Consider the following 7,647-nt stretch of genomic DNA (forward strand, 5'->3'; position numbering starts at 1 on the left):
CTTAAAACCCTTAGTAACTCCGACTGCTTACCCATGATAAGAGTTGTTGAACGTATCCAGCAAAGCAAGGGGGAGCAGGTCCAGTACGAAGGTGAACTGTACTGATAAAATGTTTGCGGCAGTGACCAGGATCCGAACCCACGGAATTGCTGCCATGGACCTGAAATCCGTGACGCTACCGACTGAGCAACCGACTCACCAAAATATGTAAAAATATACATATTTTAAAGCCATCTTCACAAATAAAAAAGTATAAACTCTATATTACTGTGACATTAAAATCTTAAGTTTGAGCAATAGATGTCAATTTAGCCATAGGTTTCCGTTTGTACCAAATCTATGGAATATCCCTCTTCATCATATTCCCTTCTCTCAATGCTCAAGCAACCCTCTATCTTTTTATGACTGAATGCCAGTAGGGTATGTTTACTATGCGGCTTGTTTTTGGTCATAAATAAATTGGGTTCAAGGTACTGAAAGATTAATTTATAACAAGATATTTATTAAACCTTCAATTGCAAGTTACAATTATTTATAGTCATCAGTTATTTGATTATTACCTATCACAAAACTTTTCACTTAATTTATATTAATTATATATTATTTTCCCAACAATTATCACACTTTTCTTTTCATGCTGTACAATGTTTTTGTTTAACAATTATTAAAAACAACAAACTAAATTTACTTAAAAACGAACAACTTTGATTAAACAAAAGTACAAAACTACTTTTTGAAAGAATTGTTGGCTTCAAGGTTCGCTGATGATGTGCGATTAGTTGGTGCTCTCAGCTTCTTTACAGGCCAAATTGTCTGGGGCACTTTTCTGAGTGACTGGGGTGCCCTTGGTCCTCGCCTCAATCTTTTATTGAGCCTAGAAAAATTACGATGATAAACTTGACTTCTAGCAGAGATTCTTCTGACTAATGCTTCACTAGTGTCCCTGTTTATCGTTTCAATGAGGCCTGTTTGATTGTTATCCTCGTTGCTTGTTGTGTAGAGGGGCTGATCCTCAGCTAATCAACAGAAAGAGGACCCAATTAAAATTTAAGAAGTTAAAAGTATGTTAACTCTTTGAACTCTATTCAGTGATTTAGTTATATCCATTTCCACTGCGTTTTCCCTCATCTTATGGACATAACATCCTAATGATTTTCAAACTATCTGGTGTGGTGACACACATAAGCAACAAATTGCTAAATGGCTGATTTGAGGTGCAACCCGCCCCATAATCAATTTCTGTTCTCACTGTTTAGGTGTGCTTCTGGCCACAGACAAGTAAACTCCTCTTGAGTTGCACACTAGGCCAGACCGAGAAACCCAACCGTAGTTATAAACTTGACTCCCAGGCTGTCAGGTATATTGCTCAGCAGGTTTTGTTGCCAAACTTGCGTACAGATAGTTGAAAGTCGGAATAAGTTCAAAGAGTAAAACATGTATATAGGTTTTTTACAGATTTTAATTTTGCTACTACACTGTGTATGGAGTTTGGCCAATATTTCAGTCATATAAATATAATCTTGTTCTTAATATAAATATTAAAAAAAGGCTTGGCCATAATTGGTTTGTAAGTCTAGTTGACTCTCAAAGACAATAAATAATCTGAATATTAATATTTATTTCTGGGCAGTGATGTGAAACTGATCTCATGAAAATACCATGAATTGAGATAACATACTTTACTGTATTGTTGAATAAAGATAGAGGTAAATATGACTCAGAAAAAAATGTTGGCTTTGAATTTTACCAAGCCTTAAAATAGTTCATAATTTTCTGCTGAAGTTTCTTGTCCATTTTTTTAGAAACAAATAATTACTACATTGGACCAACTGTACTGGAAATAATAAAACAACTTTTCCACCTGAGATTAAGCTGATTGCCTAATACCATTAGAAAGTTTTAATGCCAGTCTGAGAAGATTGCAGATAATTTGCTATTGAAGTCAGATGCTATTTAAGTAAAAAAAAAGGTAAGTTAAGGGAAAACACCCTTGAAACCATGGTGACGGGCAGACATTGCCCTATTTCACACTAGGTAAAAGCAGCAATTTATCAGGTGCCTTATGTCCAGTGACGCTAAGACGCCCAAAACCATGTTCTCAATTAATCAAATTTTGCTAATAAACAATGTAAGACATAACCTTTAACATTTTAAAATCCAATTTTTAGCCCCTGAGCTGTGATGTAACTAGAAGTAGGGTTTACAAATGAGTAACCCTATTTTTAACCTACTTTTGTTATCAACCACTTTGGGTTTTACTGTAGATGGGTGATTTTTTGGATACATAGGAGGTTTTGCTGTCAGGCGCTTAGACTGGCGTAGGTTTTCTATTCCTAGCCAGAATCTACTGCCTGGCTTCAACAGATCGCGACGGGTAAGTGGAAGTTTGACAGATGTTCTTCTCGGTGATACCTGGTCTCCGGTGTTCCCAGCAGCTCTTGGTTGGTGCCCTCCATCACCTGCTGGGCTCTTACATCTTGCAATGTTTGTGTGGTTGGACATGGTTAAAATCACCTGAAATAGATAAGAAGGTTAAAATTTATGTGTAAGTCTTAATGTCAATTGTATTAATTTTTAATAAACATCGTATACAAATCTATAAATAAATTTAGCTCCAGACATTTTATAGCAACAATGTTTTAGATTATCCAAAAATCTAATTCTTGTTACAAAAGGTATGTTCCTATTTCAAAAATCGCTGTTACTTATAATATTAAGTAATGACAGGGACTTTTGAGTTTTGCTTAAAAACAGGTGTAAAATTAGTACCAACCCCCCCCCTGTTCCAAGGTCCAGGGAATAAAAAATAAGATGAAACAAAGAAAGCAATTAAAATTTCAAATACAGTCTAACACCTTATGGTGTCGAATGTTCTGTATAACTTACTCCTCCGATGATTTCATGAACAACTGTTGGGATATCTAATGAAAGATTGCAAAATAAGTTTGTCAGACTCTGATGTTACAAAAAGGAAAAAGAAAATAACTATGTTTCATTTAAACAGAATACTTTTAAACTAATTTTTTTTAATGCCATGGATTGCGTTCTCACAAATATTACCTTAAAAGTGGATTTTTTTTACTACTATAAGTTAACCGAATTATCATTATTATTAACAATTATTACTTGTTTCAATTACTTCAGTCAACTGTAAGTGAACATACATGTGTAAGTGTACATTTGAGTAGATATGCAATAAATTATGATGAATTAATGCACGTCCAAAGGTAAGCCTTAAAATCCATAAATCTCTTGTTTAATGGCCAAGAGCCCAAATGGCCAACATAACCTATTTTCCCCAAAAGCCTATTTTGCCCGATTCTTTAATTTTTTATTTTACGAAATGCGTTTTTCAATAAAGTCTACATTATATTTTTAATTACGGTACTCAGATTATATTAGAAATCGGTAGTTTATAAATTTCTTCAGGTTTTGTTATTTATTATAGCCGTTAGACTTCCGTATCTGTTGGCACAAACAACCTAATGAAAATATCAATCGATATATTGATTATTCGATATATCTTTTGGTTAGTTAGGTAAGGTTAACCTAACCTAACTAACCAAACGATGTATCGAATGAAACAATTGAATAATCGATAGGCCTATTTTCATTCGGTCGTTTGTGCCAACCGATACGGAAGTCTACCCATTATAGCTTATAAAATTTATCATCAACTGCAAGCACTAAAATTCATTTGTCATTGTATTGCCATCTATACTTCACACATTTTTGTTTATACATTTACGCATGTTCGTCAGTGTCTTGAATTCATTCATATGGTTAAAAACTGTAAAAATGGAGTTGTCCGTTGAAATGTAAAATAAAATAAAATAAATATGAATTTTTATTTGGTTTTATAGGCTAACATTAAGTAGGCCTATACTAGGGCAGCCATTTTATTAGCATGGTTGAGATTGGGTAGGCCTATTAATTAATTTTAAGATAGCCTATGTAAATATATATTAGCCTATGTATAAAGTAAGAGAACTATTTACTGTAGCCTATACATCATTTTCCAGTACCTAGCCTATCAGTTAAATTAATAAAATTTAAGACTTGAATTGACAAAAGGTAAGATTGGCAGATAGGCTATGACTTATTATAGACATATTTTAATAAATAGGCTCAACATAAACAATAATTGGCCTTTGTACAGGTAAATATTTTAATATATCAAATTGAAAAGCTAATCGCAATAAACATTTTAAGTTTACTATTTTCAAATATAAACTTAGTATTAAATTTAAATACGTATCTTAAAACTTACCAGAAACAAACGCAACTCGAAACAAATACGGAAATTTGAACGGGAGTAGCGGTAGAAAACAAGACAATCTACCGGATAAACCTAATTCCAATGCAGCCAACATAAAAAATGTAAAGAGCTATAATGTATGTAGTGTATATATACACCGTATCGCATTAACAAATATTATTTACTACTGATAGATATAATTGATTTTGAAAAGTGCAAGTAGATTTTTAGTAAATCTGAAATCTGTGTCATTAAATATACATTTCTCCCTTGGGAATATGTATAATCAATGCCTGCATAGATGTGTGTTACATTATGGCAAGTTTGAGAGCGAGTTCAATGTATCTCTCTATGATCAATCAAAGTTTAGCATTTACACTTGGAGACTGCGATCCCCTTTCGTAGTTTTATCCTGCTAGGATTGAAGACACCTGATTTTAGACATTATGATCCTTAATATACACTTCTTCAGCGTTATATGGAAATGTTGTAGAAGCCATGAGCATTGAGCTAGATTTTAATTTATGTCTGATTATTGTCTTGAACCATAGATAAAACATACTTCATCGTGTTGGTTAGTCTATGATTGAACACGTTGCAAATAGATTCATGTTGAAGCCTTCCGGAATTGGTAATCAATTATAACAGGTTACGTACCTTGACGTCCACAATTCCTTAGTCGGTGTCTGTTGACTATAGTTTCGACTACTACGTAGTCATTATCAAAACAGAACGTTAAAATAATGTAATAAAATAATGAATGTAATTATTTTAACGTTCTGTTTTGATAATGACTACGTAGTAGTCGAAACTATAGTCAACAGACACCGACTAAGGAATTGTGGACGTCAAGGTACGTAACCTGTTATAGTTGCAAAAATAGACTTCTCTATGGCAAAATCTGAAGCCTGGATTTGATGTAGTCCTAAGTATCATCGTAGAATAAATAAACACCATTATGCAATTTGACCTTGTTGTACCGGGTGTCCAAAACCACCCGTACACCCCTTTCAAAACGATGGAAACCATTTCTTACAAACAAAAAATAATACAGAACTAGCTAAATTGGGCACGGTCTACCAAATGGTGATAATTTCAAATCCAAAATCACACCGGAAGTGGCTTTTTCAGACCGGAAGTTGACTTTTTTTAATGTAAACTACCAATTTTGATTACAGAATCGGAATCTACGTTGAAAAATACATAACTTTTGTCTAAAACATTTTTTGATCAAACTTGTTTTCACCTCTAATGCCCCATTAAAGTAAATAATTTTTGGTCATTCAACTGTCAAAGTTACTCGAAACAATAATAGAGAAAAACAAATAACAAAGATTACATAAAGACATGTGATAAATAGAATCAGCTGTTCATTGTAAACACCTTAGCAATTGAGTAACAGCTGATCTACACATTGCTTAGTTTCATTTTATTTTAAAAATAAATCATTTGTTTTTACATTAAAGGGGTCAAATGTAAAAATAAATTAAAAAAAAAAATTAAACTTAGCAATGTGTAGACCAGCTGTTACTCAATTGCTAAGGTTTTTAAAATAAACAGCTGATTCTATTCATCGTATGTCTTTATGTAATCTTTGTTATTTGTTTTTCTCTATTATTGTTTGGAGAAACTTTGACACATGAATGACCAAAAATTATTGACTTTAATGGGGGATTAGAAGTAGAAAACAAGTTTTTTTCAAAAAATGTTTTTGGCAAAAGTTATGTATTTTTCAACGTAGAATCCGATTCTGTAATCAAAATTGGTAGTTTACATTTAAAAAAGTCAACTTACGGTCTGAAAAAGCCACTTCCGGTTTGATTTTGGATTTGAAATTATCACCATTTGGTAGACCGTGCCCAATTTAGCTAGTTCTATATTTTTGTTTGTAAAAAAAGGTTTCAATCGTTTTGAAAGGGGTGTACGGGTGGTTTTGGACACCCGGTATATATAGTTAAAGATTAAGGATAGCTGTTTGTTTTTTTGGACAGTTTCACCGTTTTCCATATGGTTTAAGGTATTCGGTTTAGTTTTAAGGGAATTTCCTTGTAGGGAATTAGCTTACTGTAGGTGGCACAGTAGGACCTAGAGCTTTTTTAATTTTGATGTCCCTAAAGAGGCCAAAAACACTATTTGTTTGAATATAAATATATTTATATGAAAAAATTATAGGTTTATCTCTATAGACTATATATAGCATACGTCTTGTCCGATTTTGATGACATATTGCTTGAAGGTGTAGGGCGGGGAATAAACTTAAATGGCAATGGCGTCATGATCAGACTTTGGGAACAAGTGTAAATAGGGGGTTTTATGGAATAAATGGAGGTTTCCCCATTTTTGACTGTAAAAAATAAAATTTCCCAACTGGTTTCCAATCAATTTTAAAGGGCTTGAAAAACAAAAATATCCGTAAAGTAACTGTACTGTAAGTTTACCAGGTGCAGGTATATTCTCTTAATGGAGTGTTTCTTTTAGAGACTTGATGAACAGGAGTGTGAACATCAAGGAGCTTTTCCGAAAGACTGATGCTTGTGGGTTTCAGGAATGGACACGTCCAGTGGTCACATGACCGTCTCGACCAATAAATTTATTGCTATATTTTAGTTCACCAATTAGGGAATACTTAGACCCCTCTAAGCAAGTAATGTTATAGAATAACGGGACCTCTCTCTATCTCTGTGGAAGGGATAACGATAGAAAATTGAAATAAAGCAGTGCTGAGTTGCCTGACAAATAATATTACATCAAATACTTATACGAAATACTGAACAATAATGAATGGACTCATTAATTTACGTTACCTCCAGACTATTTTTTCACAATTGAAATAGTGGGTAAAACACAATGAAATAACAATATCAAAAATGCTTCCAAAATTTCTGCAGTAAATCCGTCTCACAAAACTATTCCATCGGTTGAAGGATTGCTCTAATAAGCCACTCACAAACGTAATCACCTGTGCATCAGAATTTCGCATTTATATATAGAGATAGATAGATTATCAAATTAACAAAGGGAATATTTAATGTCCATACATTTCCAAATTCATCGTACTTACAATATGATAAATGCAGCAAAAAAAAAACATTATGTTTGTATTTTTAGTTTTAGACATATTGTGGTATATGTTGCATTTTTTTCACTACTGTAAATAAACAAGCTAGATTCTAATTTGTGTATTTTACCATACCCTAAAATCCACTAATAACGTCATTTACATACTTTCCTTCATTGATACAGAGCAGAAATACACTCATTGATGTTTATAGCCTAAGGTGTGTGCCGGACCCAGGCTGCGGGTGAGTGCGGTGTTGCCAGTTCGAACATCGCGGCCTTGTGTATTAGAGGTGGCTATGCCAAAAGACATAAAGTGACTTACCATATCA

This window comes from Macrosteles quadrilineatus, unplaced genomic scaffold, assembly GCF_028750875.1.
Source record: "Macrosteles quadrilineatus isolate MER2022 unplaced genomic scaffold, UCM_ALF_1.0 Scaffold_7__1_contigs__length_78375512, whole genome shotgun sequence".
NCBI lineage: Eukaryota > Metazoa > Arthropoda > Insecta > Hemiptera > Cicadellidae > Macrosteles > Macrosteles quadrilineatus.